Genomic DNA, 21,636 nt, shown 5'->3' with positions numbered 1-21,636 from the left:
TCTGCCATGGTCTGATTTTCCACTTACTAATTTTAAAATTATGCAATGGCTAGTCTGGAATACCTCCCACTGTGGGCACTGTTCCCGAATAAATGTCACTATATTCTAGAATAATCCGTGCACTCACAAAGCGCCCTGATAATTCCAGAGAAATATGATTTTTAGTCCAGAAGACACTGCCCAAACTGGGAGCTAGTCTGGTCATTATCCCCATGTAAACAAGCCCTAAGAGTTGATGTATACATATGTACCAGAGGGCAGGCTTGTTGGCCCCCTATCCTGCAACTGGTTCCTCTTAGGCAGATTCCTGCAGTTGCAAGGTCCGGGCTTTGGTTTCCCTGTGAGCATCTCAAGATAATGATCTAGTGAGAAACTGCTATAAAATTATATCACCACACAAACAAAATATGGAAGTGCCTTGAAGAAAACTGCAGAAACCCCCCCTGCAATAATCTTTTAGCCAATGGAACATCCAGATATATATTTAAACTAGCTTCTCGTGAAGAGAAAAAACCCACTTTGCTACCAAACATGTTATATAAGCAACTACACATGCGGTCCTATTGCTACTCACCTCATCTATCTCTAACAGGTTCTGGCAGCACTTGTGTGCTGGGCAGAAATACAAAGAGCTTACCTTGAATAGGGCTCCTTAACAGGTACAGCAAGGGCGGTAAAGAATTATGTTCATCTTCCGTGAGAAGTATTCTGTGCAATCAATTCTCACTGTGTCATGTACCAGTTACTAAAGACTAAAGATTATCTACAGATCTGTAATATGAGATGGGAAACCAGCAATGGCATCTTCCAAAAGCCAAAAGAGGGCCAGATATAAGTATGATATAAGAGGTTGCAAGTCAAAACAGATAAATTAAAGGAAGTGGCTACATTAAAATAAAAGATGCCAGCTAATCCTACTCCACTAAGAAACTTGCTACAGGCAAATTCTTACCCTAAGCAGTTGATGTAAACCTCTCTCACAGCTGAAGCAGCCTCATGCTTTCACAATCCTTGCCCCGCTCACTTTTAAATGTTTCCAGCAGGCATCTTAGATGGTAGAGGGGACTCCTGGCAAAGTTGGGAGAACCGCCAGCCTCCCCTGCAGCCCACCCCTCTCAGGGACTAAGCAGGGACCTTACCTCCCCCCAGACTTAAACATCTCTGTTTAGACATCTCTCCCAGATGTAAACATGTCTCTTTCCAGGTGCTTTTTTTTTTTCTCTCCCTCCCCCCCCCCCCACCTCTTTCCTTTCCTCTCTCCATCCCTCTCCCTCCTCTCTCTCTCTCCTCCTCCTCTTCTCCCCCTTCCTTCCTCCGTCCCTCTCCCCCCCCCCCCCACACACACGTCTAGGACCACCAAATTTGGCAGGCAGCTTCCTCTTACCCTACTGTACACCAAGGTCTGGGTGTGGTTGTGCCTAGAAAGTGGGAAGTGTGGAAATGGGGCTGCGTTGGACAACATGGAAAGGGAGGGGGCAGAGAGCGGAGTGTTGCAACAGGGAGGGGCACAGAGGGGAGGGACACCCTACTGAGAGTGGCAACCGGGGCAGCTACAGCACAAAGCGAGTGGCCAGCAGCGCTGGGGTTCCACCATCCTGCCTGCCACCAGATTGGGTTCAGACCGAGAGCTTGGCCCCGCCTGGGCAGAGCCTGCAGGACACAGGAGGGACCCGTTGGAGAAGGGACCTGGCCCCTCCCCAGACATTCTGCAGGCTGCGGGTGGTGCTGAAGGCCAGGAGCAGTCCCCAGAGCCTCCCCACCCCAAGACAGCTTGTAAGCTACGGGGGGCCTCTGGAGATAGGTAGCTTGAGGAGGCACTTCCCCAGACAACCCGTAGGCTGCAGTGGGGCTGCTGGAGGGCAGGGCCTGCCTACAGAGCTCTGCCCCCCATCCCCATCAGGATGCAGGACAGGGTGGACACTGCCCCAAACAAGCCCCCTCCCCCTGAGCAGCTGTGGGCCAGGGGCTGCCCACCCCCGCAGGCTGCAGGCCGGGGTTTCGTTCTCTAGACAGACACATCCGAGGTAGGACTGGGAGCTGTGCTATCACAAACGGTCAGAGATCAGGACACCCTGTCCTCTAACTTAATAGGAAACATCTCCCAAGAGAGCAGAGACCGTCAGTGGTTGGGAGGGAATGCCTCGTGGTTTGACGGGTTATGGGAACACCGCGTTCCTGCCTACAGGGCTGACAATATAGCCTCATGACTGATGATGCACCCCTCCAGGAGATACAGGGGAACAAAGAGAAGACTGCATGGGTGCAGACTTTCCAGTTTACCACGCTGCACCCGGCCAGAAGACACCACACCCAAGGCTGTGTAGCTGGTCTGTTGTGGGTGCTTTGCCTGATCACCCAAGTCGGCTACCCCCATAGTGTTGAGAAAAGTGGAAGGATATAGGACAGGCTCAGGCCGTACAGATACAGGAGTTACTGTTTTCAGATGCTAAAAATAAACATCATTGCAGCTTATATGCATGGGTTGCCTCATTCCTTCCTTTCTCAATCTCTCGGTCCTTTCTTCCCATACAAGAGCAGACAGCTATTGTAACGGAATAGCTACGGGAAGCCAAGTCATCTGCCGTGATCACGAGATGCCAATAAAGGTTCATTTTCCTGAAGCATTAAGGGCTCAACCCTGCAAGATGCTGAGAGCCTCAGCAAGTGGCTGGAATCAGAGGGAGTTCAAGGCACAGTTCACATTTCAAACCATTCACTTGTCATGTCAATGAATATGTAAGGAAACTATCATGGCTACGAGGCAGAATAGCTCCACTGACAATTTGGAACAAAGGTCCAATGTGAAACGAAATCACAGATTCCCCTAGGCGTATTTCCAGATGCAATGTAGGAAGGCACCATTTGTTTCGAGACGAGAGGCTTGGGTTTAATTAGCCTGTGATGTCAGTATGGGCTTTGATCACACAGCCATGCTGGATTTCAGTGTACCTGCTGAGATGCTCGAATTTTCCTTACTGGTGCGGCCAACCTGCCATGCTGGGGAGGAACAGCAGAGAGCTCTGCACCCTTTCATTCACAACTGGTTTCTAATAAATAAAATAGTAATTTTCTCAATTCACCTCCTGCAAAACCTGTAGTGAAATGTCTTTATCATGAAAGCGCAACTTACAAATGTAGAATTTTTTTTTACAGAACTGCCTTCCAAATCAAAACATTCCACACCTACAAATCCACTCAGCCCTATTTCTTGTTTAGCCAATGAGTAAGACGAACAAGTTTTTACATTTACGGGACATAAGGCTGCCCACTTTCTATTTTCAATGTGACCTAAAAGAGAGAACAGGCATGTGGATGCACTTTTGTAGCCAGTATTACAAGGTATTTCCATGTCAGGTATGCTAAATATTTGTATGCCCCGTTATGCTTCCACCGCCAATAGAGAAGAGGTGCTTCTAATCTGATGATGCTCATTACAAAAAATGCATTAATTAAATATATGATTGACCTTCTTGGGGAGAATTGTTTGCCTCCTGCTCGGTTTTACCCTCATTATGACATATTTCATATTATAATAGTCATAAGAACATTAGAACGGCCAGACTAGGTCAGACCAAAGGTCTATCTAGCCCAGTATCCTGTCTGCCGACAGTGGCCAATGCCAGGTGCCCCAGAGGGAGTGAATTGAACAGGTAATGATCAAGCGATCTCTCTCCTGCCATCCATCTCCACCCTCTAACAAACAGAGGTTGGGGACACCATTCCTTACCCATACTGGCTAAGTAATAGCTGTGGAGGCAGGAAAAGGGAATAAGGGAATTTGTGTGCAGCCATCTTGGTCTTGTTAACAAGAGAGCAAGAGTCAGGCTAAGTCTGTGGCCTGACAACGCGAGATCTGTAATTAGACGCTGCCTTCGCCTCTCGCCTCCATACGGAGATAAGGATAGAACGCTGACTCTGGCAGGGACCTTGGGATAAGGAGCATCTGGGTGGAACTAAATAACTGTTAGCCATTGGTGTTTGTAATGGGAAGGAGACTAATTGTTATTATATCTAATAGACAGTATATAAACTGCTTCATAATTGCTTGTATTGGAGGATCTGCCTTGGAGAGGGGAGGATCCCCCACTCCCCTTCTCCCCCCCCCCCCCCCAGTCCGAACCAGTTTTTCCCTTGCTGCAGCTTGTAATAAAACTGCCTCTGGCTACTTGTTGCTCACAAACTCAGAGTGAGGACAATGTTTTCTTCCACAATTTGGTGCCGTGACTCGGATGGCAACGCCCGATTGAAGACAGCGTCTTGAATCTGCAACAAGGTCAGACTCAAAGTAGTTCCGGGGAGGTTGTTTTGTTACCCCCAACTAGGCCTAAGTTTATGCAGTGCTGGGAATTGCTGTGGTATTGGTGGTGCTGCCCCGGGTACGGGAAGAAAATTGTATTGTGTCCGGACATAAGGCACCTAGGATTATGCAGTGCTGGGAACTGCTGTGGTTCTAGGGGGAAACGTGTTGTTTGCCGCCCTTGGGGGGAACAGTGTTGTTTGCCGCCCCAAATATGGACGAGATCCATAAAGAGAGATGCAACTAAAAGTGGGAACATTTCTGTGTGAAAAGCATGCTGAGTGTGAATGTAATGAGTGGAGTGTGAATGCCGCTGCCCAGGTCTCTGAGAAGTAAGCTGATTCCAGCCACACCAGAGCTTTCTCACAAGGGAGTTCTGAACGCAAGGGGAGTCAGCCGAACCTCGAGACCGAGCGGATATGAGAGGGAGTGACAACTCCCTTTATTTCATGAGCTGATGAGAAGGTCTGACATTCTAGACCCAGCAGACCCCTTCTTTGGAGTGTGTAGATTTAGTTTCCTATAAGCCACTGAACGGACAGGGAGTGGGTGAGTGGGTGCAAACTGCCTGTCTGTTCTGAAGAGGTGTGAAACCCACTGTCCCTCATAAGTAAGCCTGTAACATTGTACATATGATTCTTTTCAGGAAAATAAAAGCTTTTTGCTTGCTGGAACAGTAACTGGCCAACCAACACCCTGTGCTAAGGAAAAGCATTATAGCTTCACACATTAAGCCTGATCTGTGGTACAAGAGGGAAACTGAGGCACGCCATTGTTGGGGAGGGCTAGCAACTCTGAGGTAATTCAAGGGAGTGGAAGGTGACGAGTACTGATGAAGCACCCTTGTTCTCGGAAAGTTGCAGCTCACTCGCCCACGGAAGTGGTAAGGAACTAGCTGTAACCGGTTCCCCTAGCAGATCTTAGGCAGTATTTTAAGTTATAATGGGCGGCCACCCCGACGGGGATAGAAATGTTTTCTTGTCTTTCAGATCATCAGAAAGCGCTGGTGCCAGCTGAAGAAACAACCACCACCACCACCACCCATGGTTCTGTGTCATGACATAATAAGTTTGTGTTCTGTCCAAGTTTGTCTTGTGTGTCTTAATTGTAATACGTATTGCAAATGTTGTGTATAGAAAATTGTTTTTTAATGAAGGATAATTTGAGTAAAGCAGAAGCATTAATTTAAACCAACAAAATTAATAATTGGGCCCAATCAATTGGCAACTCTAAACTTAGTCAATTGGCAACTTTAAAATTCAGTGAAAGGATAATAGTTTGGTAATTGTTTAGGTTAGGAGAATGTTAACAATGTCTCCACAGGTGAACAAAAAAGGAACTGGAAGGAAGCAAGGAGTGCATCACGTGAACAGAAGGATGGGAGTGGGGTACCAGCCCTCTTCCCCACCGGATTGGTTTTGCTTTAATGGCTACACATATGAAATATTTAGCTTCTGCAAATTTGCACACCAACCATAAAAGTGGTTTGGCCAGAGAGAATAAGAAATCTATAAGAAACAACACGGGCAAGTGAAACATCAGCATATTAAAGTAAAGATGCCCACAACAATGAGGAAACTAGTAACCTCACCATTGCAATAACAGCTACTTGCCCTGCTACTCATTGGTGCCTGATGCCTTAAAAGGCCTCAAGAATTATAGAATTGCATGAGTTAACAGTTAAACATCTGTGAACCATGCTTGGTCCTATAAGAGAAACAGTGACTCTAGTCAATGTAACCTCCTTCATCAAGTCACATACATAGAACAAACACACGCTAATAGCAATGGGGAATACACGGCCTTGGGCCGCCCCTCATTCACACAGAATTATTTTGCTTATTGTAACAACATGAACACTACGAGGACAAAGAATACACAGTCCTCTGAGTTAAAGTTTGTATGGAATATTGTGGGAAAGAAGCTAAACACTGACATCAGGCCACTGAAGTTGGACCTACTGACTCCCACTGGGGCTTACCACTTAAAGCCCAGACAAAGGTAACCCCTGAGGCATGGCTGTCATTTGTTAAACATTGGCCATTGCTAAATTGCCCTCATTTGGATATCATCAACCAGGTCCTTAAGTACAAAATAAAACCTCCTGATTGTGCATCATGCCCTGAACAGACCCCTGTCCCAGAACCAGGACAGCTGTCACTGTTCCTTACCTTGGTGATGTTCCACACTGGTATAGACCAGCTGTGTGCTAGACTGGCTAATCAAATTGGCAAGTGCCTGATTAGGCAACGAAGGGCTTAGCAGATACCATCGCAGATTGGTTTGTGCCTGGAAACTCTGTCAGCAACACTTATGTCATAGCCCAGAAATTGTATAGAATCCAGGCTGGTAGATGCAGTAATATCCAGTGTCCGTAAAGGCCTAGACATCAGCCAAGCTAATCAAGTGATCCTAAATAGTTTGAAGGATCTGTCCAGCTCTGTGTCCATTTCACTAAACCTAACCAGATATTTGGACTGTTAATGAATGGAACTAAATTAAAGGAATTAGAAGGCCAGTACTGAAGAATAGGATAGCTTTGACACCCAGCCCTTATGGTGGTGAGTCCCCATCTCCCCCGTGCCTACCCATGGGAGTGGGGAAGTAGAGAATCCATAAGGACCCAAAGGCCCACCTGGACAGGGCATAGTATAACCATTTGTTTTTGGCCCCTCTGGGGATTCCTCACTCAGATCAGATCAGAATGGTAACCTCCCTGCCTGTACCAAAGCAGGAGCATAAAGATAGAATCGAGGGCATTGCTTATTCTGAAGGTGTGGGGCCTCCCTATACCCAGGGATTGTTAACTCCTCAAAGTGCCCAGTGCAATGATCAGTGAACCTGGCCCATGAATAGAGTTTCCAGGCACTATCGTAATGCAAATAAGAATTAATAATTAAGACTGTACTCCTCTCTTAAGGCACTGACCTGGAACATAAGAGAGATTAATTCTATTCAGCCACGTGGTGCAGTGCAAGGCTCAGTTAGGAACATGCTGTTGCACAGTGCGATTGGGCTGATGTTGCATGGGGAAAGTTTAAGTCTGGCTCCTCCTAACGAGAGTTTCCCTTTGCAACATTAACATTCTTCTGACATAGATTTTTGGATGGGATTTCATTTAAGACTCTCTAACAACAGTGAGAATAGAACTGAAAGAGTTAAATGCTTACCTAGAATTTCACTGTAATACAAATCCCATTCTCCCCAGTACCTCTGAAAAACGTAGTCCTGGAGGCGGTAAGACACTATGTTTTTTATTCTTTCGCGGAACGACAACTTGTCTGTGAGTTCAGACAAGGCTGCAGGCACGTACGAAGGTGGAGCGGGCATCTTCCCACAATGCCGCTCCATTGTTGAGGCTGGTGTGAACCGCAGAGAGTACACAAATGGAATTCTGAGCTTGAGAGCAATTAGGTCTCCACAGAGAGTCACTGGATCGGACAGAAGCACGTCATACTTGCCCCTCTGCAGCCGAGCCATCAAATCCTGGTTGGCTAACACACCATCACAAGAATGTCTATTTTGCTCATTTAGTTTGCTGGCCATTTTTCCCAGTTCCTTGTAGAACTTCCAGAAGGTCAGTGCTGTTGGCTTATTATACAGCCACAAGTTCACTATGTCTTTGATCAAGGAGTCAATGTGTTTCTTCTCAAAAGGCACAGAGAACACCTCAAACTTCTCTGCTGTCTCACCGTACGGTGTGATAAAGAGGAAAGCGTTTGGCACTAGGACGGTGACATTATGCTCTCGGTGTATCAGCTCCTGTATAATGATCTTCATATTTAACCAGTGACTGCTCCCTGTAGGCCAAATCAGCACATTCCCACAGAAGACTGTTCCTAGCAGAGTGAGCTGAAAGGCTAGAAATTGGATGTGCTTCTTTGACACACTGGTTCTGGTTGTGGTGGAAGCCATGGTCGGCTAGATAGAAATCTATTTCTCACTCTCAGTCAGGGGCTCTCAGTCTCTCTCAGTGACGTGGAATAGCCACTTGCACAGTACTCCTAACACACACACCTTTTCCAGAAGAGATGTTTCTGATGAAGTGGGTCTTTGCCCAGGAAGACTCACACCCAAAGAAATCGCTACTTCCTTAAGATACCACAGGACTCCTCGTGGTTTTTCCAAACCTATGTAGTGACGGATACACGTGGAACACAAGTGCTGTTTATGTCTCTGCATTAATAAGACAGAAAGTGTTACAACATTTCTTGCTGAACTCTTCTCTTTCCACTTGTGTTTTATCATTAGTTTCAATTGAGGAGAAAGTGGGCCAGAGGAAATCCTAAGCCTTAAATGGCACATGAACCTTGTGTTGCTCCCTCTGCATAGGGAGCACCTGCTCTATTGCCATGACCCCTCACCCTGCAACATTAACAGCCCTGATGTTACTTACTATAGCAGCCTTGCCTTACGTTTAGCACGGGTTTTTCCTTTGGTCTAAATATTTCTCCTTTTTCCCTTTTTTTAAAAAAAGATGTGCTGACACTCACTTGTGTTCATCTGCCTGTGTCAGAATTCTGGTTTTTACTACACCCTGCCAGTTTGCCCAGTAGTAAAATTAAACTTCCTGGCAGAAAATTGCCAACACAGCTTCTGAGGTCTTCTTAACAAATTGGTGTTACCTCAACTCCACTCCCGTTATCTAGTATGGAGGCTATTTAAAATATTTTCTGACTGTCTTGCCCTTCTCAGCTTTAATAAACACCTGTGAATATTGGTCACTCAATACCCATCCAGCATAGCTCGTCATTCATACAGGGCAACATTGGAAACACAGGCACTGCAAGGTCAATCCCATATTTTCTACCTAAATACCTCTATAATTATCCTCTGTCTAGTAGAAATTGTGGATTCCCAGCTCTTCTGAAAAATCAGGCCAATTATTTAGATGCCTAACTGTGAATGTAGAAGCCCAACCTTATGGCCCCAATTTTTAAAATTTGGACCTTTCATAGTCAGACTTTTTAAACTAACAAGTTTTCCCAACCCCATGAGTGTAAAAGAAATGAAGGCGGGGTTCTGGAACAGCCCAGTATATTCCATATCAAAATAATTCATCGTCATCATAATAATTATTTACGCTTAGTATTTATAAACAACAGGTAGTTTTTCAATTGTTACTAAGTAGGCATTTGGGGCTCACTTGAATAGTCCAGTGCAATTCATCTGCTCTGTAAGATTAACTCTTCTGCTAGTGCCTGATTTTCCACTTACTAATTTTACCATTCTGCAGTGGCTGGTCTAGAATACCTCCCACTGTGGACACGCTGTTCTCGAATAAGTGTCACTTTATTCTAGTACAGCGCACTCACTAAGCGCCCTGATAATTCCAGAGCAATGTGATCTTTATTTTAGAATACACTGCCCAGACCGGGCACTATTCTGGTCAATTTCCCCATGTAAACAAGCCATAAGAGATGACAAACACATGCACCAGAAGGCAGGTTTCTCGGACTCCAGTCCTGCAACTGGTTCCGCTTAGGCAGACTCCTGCTTTGGAGCCCACCAGCACATACATAAGAACATAAGAACGGCCGTACTGGGTCAGACCAAAGGTCCTTCTAGCCCAGTATCCTGTCTGCCGACAGTGGCCAGCACCAGGTGCCCCAGAGAGGGTGGACCAAAGACAATGATCAAGCGATTTGTCTCCTGCCATCCCTCTCCAGCCTCTGACAAACAGAGGCCAGGGACACCATTTTATCCCCTGGCTAATAGCCTTTTATGGACCTAACCTCCATGAAATTATCTAGCTTCTCTTTAAACTCTGTTATAGACCTAGCCTTCACAGCCTCCTCTGGCAAGGAGTTCCACAGGTTGACTACACGCTGTGTGAAGAAGAACTTTCTTTTATTAGTTTTAAACCTGCTACCCATTTATTTCATTTGGTGTCCTCTAGTTCTTCTATTTAGGGAACTAATAAATAACTTTTCTTTATCGGCCCTCTCCACACCACTCATGATTTTATAGACCTCTATCATATCCCCCCTCAGTCTCCTCTTTTCTAAACTGAAAAGTCCCAGTCGCTTTAACCTCTCCTCATATGAGACCCGTTCCAAACCCCTAATCATTTTAGTTGCCCTTTTCTGAACCCTTTCCAAGGCCAAAATATCTTTTTTGAGGTGAGGAGACCACATCTGTACACAGTATTCAAGATGTGGGCATACCATAGTTTTATACAGGGGCAGTAAGATATTCTTTGTCTTATTTTCTATCCCTTTCCTAATAATTCCTAGCATCCTATTTGCCTTTTTGACCGCCGCTGCACACTGCATGGAATTTTTCAGAGAACTGTCCACGATAACTCCAAGATCCCTTTCCTGATTTGTCGTAGCCAAATTAGCCCCCATCATACTGTACGTATAGTTGGGGTTATTTTTCCCAATGTGCATTACTTTACACTTATCCACATTAAATTTCATTTGCCATTTTGCTGCCCAATCACTGAGTTTGGTGAGATCTTCTTGGAGTCCCTCACAGTCTGCTTCTGCCTTGACTATCCTAAACAGTTTAGTATCATCCGCAAACTTTACTACCTCACTGCTTACCCCTTTCTCCAGATCATTTATGAATAAGTTGAAAAGGATTGGACCCAGGACTGACCCTTGGGGGACACCACTAGTTACCCCTCTCCAATCTGAAAATTTACCATTTATTCGTACCCTTTGTTTCCTGTCTTTTAACCAGTTCGCAATCCAAGAAAGGACCTTCCCTCTTATCCCATGGCCATGGAATTTACACAAGAGCCTTTGTGAGGGACCATGTCAAAGGCTTTCTGAAAATCCAAGTATACTATATCTACTGGATCCCCCTTATCCGCATGCTTGTTAACCCCTTCAAAGAACTCTAATAGATTAGTAAGACAGGATTTCCCTTTACAGAAACCATGTGACTTTTGTCCAACAAATTATGTTCTTCTACATGCTTCACAATTTTATTCTTTACTATTGTTTTGACTAATTTGCCCGGTAATGAAGTTAGACTTACTGGTCTGTAATTGCCAGGATCGCCTCTAGAGCCCTTTTTAAATATTGGTGTCACGTTGGCTACCTTCCAGTCATTAGGTACGAAAGCCAATTTAAAGGATAGGTTACAAACCACAGATAATAGCTCAGCAATTTCCCATTTGAGTTCTTTTAGAACCCTTGGATGAATGCCATCCGGTCCCGGAGATTTGTTAACATTAAGTTTTTCTATTTGTTCCAAAACCTCCTCTAATGACACTTCAATCCAGGACAGTTCCTCAGATTCATCACCCACAAAGGACGGTGCAGATTCGGGAATCTCCCCAACGTCCTCAGCCGTGAAGACTGAAGCAAAGAAATCATTTAGTTTCTCCGCAATGGCTTTATCGTCCTTGATTGCTCCTTTTATAGCTTGATCATCTAGGGGACCCACAAGTTTTTTAGCAGGCTTCCTGCTTCTAATGTACTTAAAAAACATTTTATTTCTTTTTGAGTTTTTGGCTAGCTGTTCCTCAAAATCTTTTTTCGCTTTTCTTATTACATTTTTACACTTGATTTGACAGTGTTTATGTTCCTTTCTATTTATCTCACTAGGATTGGACTTCCACTTCTTAAAAGATACCTTTTTGTCCCTCACTGCTTTTTTTACATGGTGGTTAAGCCACGGTGACAATGTTTTAGGTCTCTTGCTATGTTTTTTAATTTGGGGTATACATTTAAGTTGGGCCTCTATTATAGTGTCTTTAAAAAGTTTCCATGCAGCTTTCAGGGATTTGGCTCTAGTCACTGTGCCTTTTAATTTCTGTTTAACTAACCTCCTCGTTTTTGTGTAATTCCCCTTTTTGAAATTAAATGCCAGGGTGCTGGACTGCTGAGGTGTTCTTCCCACCACAGGAATGTTGAATGTTATTATATTATGGTCACTATTCCCAAGCGGTCCTGTAACATTTATTTCCCGGACCTGATCCTGCACTCCACTCAGGACTAAATCGAGAATTGCCTCTCCCCTTGTGGGTTCCTGCACCAGCTGCTCCAAGAAGCAGTCATTTAAGCCATTAAGAAATTTTATCTCCGCTTCTCTTCCTGAGGTGACATGTATCCAGTCAATATGGTGTTAATTAAAATCCCCCATTATTATAGAGTTCTTTATTTTGGTAGCCTCTCTAATCTCCCTCAGCATTTCAATGTCAGTATCGCTGTCCTGGTCAGGTGGTCAGTAATATATCCCTACTGCTAATTTCTTATTATTGGAGCATGGAATTTCTATCCATAGCGATTCTATGGAACGTGTTGATTCATTTAATATTTTTCTTTCATTTGATTCTACATTATCTTTCACATACAGTGCCACTCCGCCACCCACCCGGCCTGCTCTATCCTTTCGATATATTTTATATCCCGGTATGATTGTGTCCCACAGATTTTCCTCATTCCACCAGGTTTCAGTGATGCCTATTATGTCAATCTCCTCATTTAATACGAGGTACTCCAGTTCACCCATCTTATTAGTCAGACTCCTAGCATTTGTGTAGAAGCACTTTAAAAATTTGCCACTGCTTATTTGTCTGCCCTTCCCTGATGCATTGGATTCCTTAGAATGCAGTTGTCCGTCTGCTCTGGCCCATGGTTTGCCCTCTCCCCTCCTCTCTTTCTGACTACAGCTTAGAGAATCTCTATCAATGGATTCTCCTCTAAGAGAAGTCTCCCTCGGATTTACGTGCATCTCCGCACCAATCGGCTTTCCCCATCTCTTAGTTTAAAAACTGCTCTACGGCCTTTTTAATGTTTAGTGCCAGCAGTCTGGTTCCACCTTGGTTTAGGTGGAGCCCATCCTTCCTGTATGGGCTCCCCCTCTCCCAGAAGTGTCCCCAGTCCCTAATAAATCTAAACCCCTCTTCCCTACACCATCGTCTCATCCACGCATTGAGACTCTGAAGCTCCACCTGCCTACCTGGCCGTGTGCGTGGAACTGGAAGCATTTCTGAGAATGCCACCATAGAGGTCCTGGATTTCAGTCTCTTTCCTAGCAGCCTAAATTTAGCCTCCAGGACATCTCTCCTACCCTTCCCTATGTCATTGGTACCGACATGTACCATGACCACCGGCTCCTCCCCAGCACTACACATAAGTCTCTCTAGATGCCTCGAGAGATCCGCAACCTTCGCACCAGGCAGGCAAGTGACCATATGGTTCTCCTGGTCATCACAAACCCAACTAGCTATGTTTCTAACGATCGAATCACCCACTACTAACACCTGCCTCTTCCTAACTGGCATTCCCTCCCCCTCAGAGGTATCCTCAGTGCGAGAGGATACTGCAACATCCTCTGGGAGGAGGGTCCCAACTACGGGATGATTTCCCTCTGCTCCCATTGAATGCTCTGTTCCCTTGAGACTTTCATCCTCCTTAAGAGCACTGGGACTCTCAGACTGGAGGTGGGACAGTACTACAGTGTCCCGGAAAGTCTCATCAACATAGCTCTCTACCTCCCTTAGCTCCTCCAGTTCAGCCACCCTGGCCTCCAAAGCCCGAACTCGGTCTCTGAGGGTCAGGAGCTCCTTGCAACGAGTGCACACATATGCCACCCGCCCACAGGGCAGGTAATCATACATGTTACACGACGCAATAAACAGGATAGCCCCCACTCTGCTGCTGGGCTTCTGTCTCCATTTTTCTAATGAATAAGTTTAAGTGTAAACGGGGATTCTTTTTAAACCTCTGAAATATAGATTTTAAGAGTTATGTTTTTAAAAAGGTCCGAAGTCACTAGTGCCCTCTAACCTCCCTCTCCAAACTCTCCTGTTAGCTGTTCTGGTCGCATGCTCCCTGGTCGCTGAGTCACCAGCTTATATAGCTCTGTTAGCCCCTCCCCGACTGAGGCTCAGCCAATTAACAGAGGCTTCTAGATTTCAAACCTTTTAGAAGCTCCTTCAAACAAACAAACAATCAAACAAACAAACCAAACAGACAAACACAAGCTCAGCACACAGCAAATAACTCCCTCACACACAAACACACACTTCAGACAGCCACTTACCACAAGGGTCCCGTTTTTACTCCTCTTTTACCTGGAGAACTCCCTGTCCAAACTCTCCTGTTAGCTGTTCCTGTTCGCAAGCTATTCCTGTTCACAAAAGCCGTTGTAAGGTCAGGGCTTTGGTTTGCCTATCAACATCTCAAGAAGATGTTCCAGTAAGAAGTTGATATAAAGTTATATAACCACAGAGTCAAAATGTGGAAGTGCCCCACAGAAAAAACACGTGCAAAAATCTTTTACCTAACAGAACATCCAGATATATATTTAAACTAGTTTCTTGTGAAGAAAAAAAAAATGTAACTACAGTTTCCTTCCAAACATTTTATATAACCAATTGCACATGCTGTCTCTTTACTACTCACCTCACCTTTCCCTTCGAAGGTCTGGCAGCACTTGTGTGCTGGAGACAAATACAAGGAGCTTAAATACACTTACCTTGAGTAGAGTTCTTTAACGGAGACAGTGAGTGTGGTAAAGAATTATCCTGATCTTCCGTGAGAATGATTCTGTTCAATCAATTCTCACTGTGTCATGCACCAGTTACAAAAGAATGCATTTTATCTACAGATCTGTAATATGAGTTGGAAAACCATCAATGGCATCTTCCATTAGGCAAAAGAGGGCCAGATTTAAAGAGGTTGCAAGTCAAAACAGACAAATTAAAGAAAGTGGCTACATTAAAATAAAAGATGCCAGCTAATCCTACTCCACTAAGAAACTTGCTACAGGCAAATTCTTACCCTAAGCAGTTGATGTAAACCTCTCTCACAGCTGAAGTAGCCTCATGCCTGGGCCCAATCCTTGTCCCGCTCGGTCTTAGATGTTTCCGGCAGGCATCTTAGATGGTAGAGGGGACTCCTGGCAATGTTGGGAGAACCACCAGCCTCCCCTGCAGCCCACCCTTCTCAGGGGATAAACAAGGGACCGTACCTCCCCCCAGACATTAACATCTCTGTTTAGGATTATCTCTTTCCAGGTGCTTGTGTTACCTCACAGTAGTTACCTAACCTGCAAAAAATTCCGTTTTGTCCAACAAACAGTGTTTAATGTCTCTCTCTCTCACACGCACACACACGTCCATTTGTATGTGAGCCAGTTTGTTCAAGTACTCCTCCTAAACAGTAAGACCTAGGACTGCCAAATTTGGCAGGCACCTTCCTCTGACCCTACTGTACACCAAGGTCAGGGTTTGGTTGTGCCTAGACAGTGGGACACACAGAAATGGGGCTGCGTTGGACAACATGGAAAGGGAGGGGGCACAGAGTGGAGCGTTGCGACAGGGAGGGGCACAGAGGGGAGGGACACCATACTGAGAGTGGAAACCGGGGGCAGCTGCAGCACAAACCACGTGGCCAGCAGCGCTGGGGTTCCGCCATCCTGCCTGCCACCAGCTTGGGTACAGAGCCCTCCTCCCCAAAACCGAGAGCCTGTAGGACGTGGGAGGGACCAATGGGAGGAGGGGGGCAGCTCCCAGAACTTTGCCCCTCCCCAGACATCCTGCAGGCTACGGAGAGGCCGCTGGAGTGCTGCCTCCTCCTCCCCCCCCCCCCCCCTATCAGGATGCAGGTGAATATAAACAACAGACCCGTCAGCTTAACTTCTGTGCCAGGCAAGATAATGGAGTAAAGAATTAAGGAATCCATCAGCAAACATCTGGAAGATAAGGTAATAAGTAACACTGACCATGGATTTGTAAAGAACAAATCATGTCAAATCAACCTTATAGCTTTAATAGAATAACCAGCCTTGTGAATAAAAGGAAAGCAGTAGATGTGATTTAACAAGACATTAATAAAGCATTTGACACAGTGTCGCATGACCTTCTGGTCGATAAACTAGGGAAATACAATGTGGATGGGGCTCCTAGAAGGTGGGAGCATAGCTGGTTGGATAACTGTTCTCAGAGAGAACTTATCAATGGTTCACATTCATGCTGGAAGGAACATAACCAGTGGGGTTTTGCAGGGATCAGTTTTGGGACTTGTTCTGTTCAATATCTTCATCAATTTATGATGGCAAAGAGAGTACGATTATAAAGTGTGCAGATGATACCAAGTTGGGAGGGGATGCAAGTGCTTTGGAAGGTAGGGTCATAATTGAAAATGATCTGGTCAAACTGGAGAAATGGTCTGGGGTAAATAGGATGAAATTCAACAAGGATAAATGGAAAGTACTCCACTTAGGGAGGAGCAATCAGTTTCACACATACAAAATGGGAAGTGACTGTCTAGGAAGGAGTACTACAGAAAGAGATCTAAAGGGTCATAATGGAACACAAGCTAAATATGAATGAACAATGTGACACTGTTGTAAAAACGTAAACATTCTGGTATGCATTAACAGGAGTATCATTCTTCGCCTCTATTCTGTGCTGATTAGGTCTCAACTGGAGTATTGTGTCCAGTTCTAGGCACCACGTCTGAAGAAAGAGGTGAAGAAATGGGAGAAGGTCCAGTCAAGAGCAGCCAAAAATATTAAAGGACTATAAAATGTGACCTACGAGGAAAGACTGAAGGAATTGGTCTTGTTCAGTTTAGAAAAGAGAAGACTGAAAGGTGACATAAGAGCAGCTTTCAAGTATCTAAAACTGTTACAAGGAGGAAGGAGAATAATTGTTCTCCTGGCCTCTGATGACAGGACAAGAAGCAATGGGCTTAAATTCCAGCAAGGGAGGTTTAGGTTGGACATCTGGAAAACTTCCTAACTGCCAGCGTGGTTAAGAAGTACAATAAATCACTAAGGAGATTGCAGAATCGCTATCACTGGAGATATTTACGAGCAGGTAAAACAGACACCTGTTAGGGATGGTCTAGATGGTGCTTGATCCTGCCGTGAGGGCAGGGAACTGGACTGGATGACTCTTGAAGTCCCTTCCCATTCTAATATTCTAAGATATTATTATTATTTTTGACAGCTGTGTATAGGGACTTCCAGTGAGCTGTGGAGAGAGGTCCCACTTTGGGATCTGATGGCAGAGTCTGACTTAAAATCTAGGAATGTACAGCTCACTAGCACAATGGGTAGACGCCTGAGCTCTCCTCCAGATCCAATGAGAAGCACAGAAGGAATTAGAAAATGATGGCCTTGTTTGCTTCTGCGCTGGATTTGAACCCAGAACGTCCAATTCCACTTCAGCTAAAACAGTGACCCCCTCAATGAGCCAGCAGTAACTGTAGAGGTTAGCCCCTCATGGAGACCAGCCACTTGTAGAGGACACAGAACATCACTGAACCCACTTACACATTCCCAGCACAACATCCTTCGGTCTACGAGCAATGCTGAGCTAAGAACTAGCAGTTCCAGGGTCATCTTTGCAAACACCCGGCACTAGTAAGTCTGCATCTCACACCGAATTAATGCTGATCTACGCCCTGATGCCTCTTGGCTGGAAGGGAGTCAAGTCTCATTTGGAGATGGGAGGGCTCTAGACCACAGGAGGCACAAGTTCACTTCTGGCTCTATTAGGAACAGAGCCCTGGTCTCTCATCTATCCCATTGTGAGTATACAGAATGACAATCTTCAATTACATGATCACGTGCTATTTGTCCCACCTCATTCAGTGCCCAGGAGTGATAGAATGAGGCAGGGTTACATTGTTAACTCCTCAAAGTGCCCAGCGCAATGATCAGTAAACCTGGCCCATGCACAGAGTTTCCAGGCACTACCGTAATACAAATAAGAATTAATAATAATAAATACTGTTAAGGCACTGACCAGGAACATAAGAGAGTTTAATTCTATTCAGCCAGGCGGTGCGGATCAAAGTTCAGTGAGGAACATGCCGTTGCATAGTGCAATTGGGCTGATGTTGCATGGGGCAAGTTTAAATCCGGCTCCTCCTAATGAGAATTTGTCTTTGCAACATGAACATTCTTCTGACATAGATTTTTGGATGAGAATTCAAGATTCTCCAATAACAGTGAGAATAGGACTGAAAGAGTTAAATGCTTACCTAGAATTTCACTGTAGTACAAATCCCATTCTCCCCAATAACTCTGAAAAACGTAGTCCTGGAGGCGGTAAGACACTATGTTTTTTATTCTTTCGCGGAACGACAACTTGTCTGTGAGTTCAGACAAGGCTGCAGGCACATACGAAGGTGGAGCGGGCATCTTCCCACAATGCCGCTCCACAGTCGAGGCTGGTGTGAACCGCAGAGAGTACACAAATGGAATTCTGAGCTTGAGAGCAATTAGGTCTCCACAGAGACACACCGGATCAGACAGAAGCACATCATACTTGCCCCTCTGCAGCCGAGCCATCAAATCCTGGCTGGCTAACACGCCATCACACGAATGTCTATTTACCTCATTCATTTTGTTGACCACCTTTTCCAGTTCCTTGTAGAACTTCCAGAAGGTCAGTGCTGTTGGCTTATTATACAGCCACAAGTTCACTATGTCTTTGATCAAGGAGTCAAGGTGGTTTTTTCCGAAAGGCACAAAGTACACCTCAAATTTCTCTGCTGTCTCATCATGCGATGTCATGAAGAGGGAAGCGTTTGACACTAGGACGGTGACATTGTGCTCTCGGCGTATCAGCTCCTGTATAATGATCTTAATATTTAACCAGTGGCTGCCCTCTGTAGGCCAAATCAGCACATTCCCACAGAAGACTGTTCCTAGCAGAGTGAGCTGGAGGGTTAGAAATTGGATGTGCTTCTTTGACACACGGATTCTGGTTGTGGTGGAAGCCATGGTTGGCTGGTTGCCTAGATAGGAATCTATTTCTCACGGTCAGTCAACGGCTCTCAGTCTCTCTCAGTGACGTGGAATAGCCACTTGTACAGTACTCCTAACAACACACACACCTTTTCCAGAAGAGATGTTTCTGATGAAGTAGGTCTTTGCCCAGGAAGACTCAGACCCAAATAAAGCGCTACTTCCTTAAGATGCCACAGGACTCCTCGTTGTTTTTCCAAACCTATGTTGTGACGGATGCATGTGGAACACAAGTGCAGTTTATGTCTCTGCATTAATAAGACAGAAAGTGTTACAACATTTCTTGCTAAACTCATCTCTTTGCACTTGTTTTATCATCATTAGTTTCAATGGAGGAGAAAAAGGGCCAGAGGAAAACCTACACTTCAGTGAAGTCTTCAAAAACAGGGCTTCATATGAGCCTTAAGTGGCACATAAACCTTTTGTTGCTCCCTCTGCATAGGGAGCACCTGCCCCCCTATTGCCATGACCCCTCACCCTACAACATCAACAGGCCTGATGTTACTTACTATAGCAGCCTTGCCTTATGTTTAGCACGGGTTTTTCCTTTGGTCTAAATATTTCTCCTTTTTCCCTTTTTTAAAAAATAGATGTGCTGGCACTCACTTGTGTTCATCTGCCTGTGTCAGAATTCTGGTTTTTACTACACCCTGCCAGTTTGCCCAGTAGTAAAGTTAGGCTTCCTGGCAGGGAATTGCCAACACAGCTTCTGTGGTCTTCTTAACAAATCGGTGTTACCTTAACTCCACTCCCGTTATCTAGTATGGAGGCTATTTAAAATATTTTCTGACGGTCTCGCTCTTCTCAGCCTCAATAAACACCTGTGAATATTGGTCACTCAATACCCATCCAGCATAGCTTGTCATTCGTACAGGGCAACATTGGAAACACAGGCACTGCAAGGTCTACTCCAAATTTCCTACCTAAGTACCTCAATCATTATCCTCTGACTAATAGAAATTGTGGATTCCCAGCTCTTCTGAAAAATCAGGGCAGTTATTTAGACGCCTAACTGTGAATGTAGAAACCCAACTTTATGGCCCCAATTTTTAAAATTTGGACCTTTCATAGTCAGACTTTTTAAACCGACAAGTTTTCCCAACCACATGAGTGTAAAAGAAATGAAGGCGGGGTCCTGGAACAGCCCAGTATATTCCAAATCAAAATAATTCATCGTCATCATAATAATTATTCATGCTTAATATTTATAAACAGGTAGTTTTTCAATTGTTACTAAGTAGGCATTTGGGGCTCACTTGAATAGTCCAGTGCAATTCATCTGCTCTGTAAGATTAACTCTTCTGCTAGTGCCTGATTTTTCACTTACTAATTTTACCATTCTGCAGTGGCTGGTCTAGAATACCTCCCACTGTGGACACGCTGTTCTCGAATAAGTGTCACTTTATTCTAGTACAGCGCACACACAAAGCGCCCTGATAATTCCAGAGCAATGTGATTTTTAGTTTAGAATACACTGCCCAGACCGGGCACTATTCTGGTCAATTTCCCCATGTAAACAAGCCATAAGAGATGACAAACACATGCACCAGAAGGCAGGTTTCTCGGATTCCAGTCCTGCAACTGGTTCCACTTAGGCAGATTCCTGCTTTGGAGCCCACCAGCACAAAAGCAGTTGTAAGGTCAGGGCTTTGGTTTGCCTATCAACATCTCAAGATGTTGTTCCAGTGAGAAGTTCATATAAAAATTATATAACCACAGAGTCAAAATGTGGAAGTGCCCCACAGAAAAAACACATGCAAAAATCTTTTACCTAACAGAACATCCAGATATATATTTAAACTAGTTTCTTGTGAAGAAAAAAAATGTAACTACAGTTTCCTTCCAAACATTTTATATAACCAATTGCACATGCTGTCCCTTTACTACTCACCTCACCTTTCCCTTTGAAGGTCTGGCAGCACCTGTGTGCTGGAGACAAATACAAGGAGCTTAAATACACCTACCTTGAGTAGAGCTCTTTAACAGATACAGCGAGGGCGGTAAAGAATTATCCCGATCTTCTGTGAGAATGATTCTGTTCAATCAATTCTCACTGTGTCATGCACAAGTTACAAAAGAATAAATTTTATCTACAGATCTGTAATATGAGTTGGAAAACCATCAATGGCATCTTCTAATAGGCAAAAGAGGGCCAGATTTAAAGAGGTTGCAAGTCAAAACAGACAAATTAAAGGAAGTGGCTACATTAAAATAAAAGATGCCAGCTAATCCTACTCCACTAAGAAACTTGCTACAGGCAAATTCTTACCCTAAGCAGTTGATGTAAACCTCTCTCACAGCTGAAGCAGCCTCATGTCTGGGCCCAATCCTTGTCCCGCTCGGTCTTAGATGTCTCCAGCAGGCATCTTAGATGGTAGAGGGGACTCCTGGCAATGTTGGGAGAACCACCAGCCTCCCCTGCAGCCCACCCTTCTCAGGGGATAAACAAGGGACCGTACCTCCCCCCAGACATTAACATCTCTGTTTAGGATTATCTCTTTCCAGGTGCTTGTGTTACCTCATAGTAGTTACCTAACCTGCAAAAAATTCTGTTTTGTCCCACAAACAGTGTTTAATGTCTCTCTCTCGCTCTAACACACACACACACACACACA

At 44.8% G+C, this 21,636-nt stretch overlaps 1 protein-coding gene and 2 pseudogenes across 1 annotated transcript in view; all 3 read right to left on the bottom strand.

Moving 5' to 3' along the window:
* Positions 1–660, bottom strand: part of LOC102460451 (UDP-glucuronosyltransferase 2A2) — a 28,485-nt gene extending 27,825 nt beyond the window's left edge. Inside the window, exon 1 of the mRNA XM_075929278.2 lies at positions 638–660. The gene's annotated coding sequence lies outside the window, so the exon portion shown is untranslated. The remainder of the gene's footprint in view (positions 1–637) is intronic.
* Positions 661–7,258: 6,598 nt separating this feature from the next.
* LOC102458862 (UDP-glucuronosyltransferase 2A2 pseudogene) lies at positions 7,259–8,482 on the bottom strand (annotated as a pseudogene).
* A 9,657-nt stretch (positions 8,483–18,139) lies between these two features.
* On the bottom strand, positions 18,140–19,259 carry LOC149524587 (UDP-glucuronosyltransferase 2A2 pseudogene; annotated as a pseudogene).
* Positions 19,260–21,636: the final 2,377 nt, after the last annotated feature.

Source organism: Pelodiscus sinensis, chromosome 4, assembly GCF_052426305.1.
Source record: "Pelodiscus sinensis isolate ZL-2025 chromosome 4, ASM5242630v1, whole genome shotgun sequence".
NCBI classification, from domain to species: Eukaryota; Metazoa; Chordata; order Testudines; family Trionychidae; genus Pelodiscus; species Pelodiscus sinensis.
Note: the sequence above shows the minus strand (reverse complement) of the source record. Positions and strands in the feature narration are given on the sequence as shown.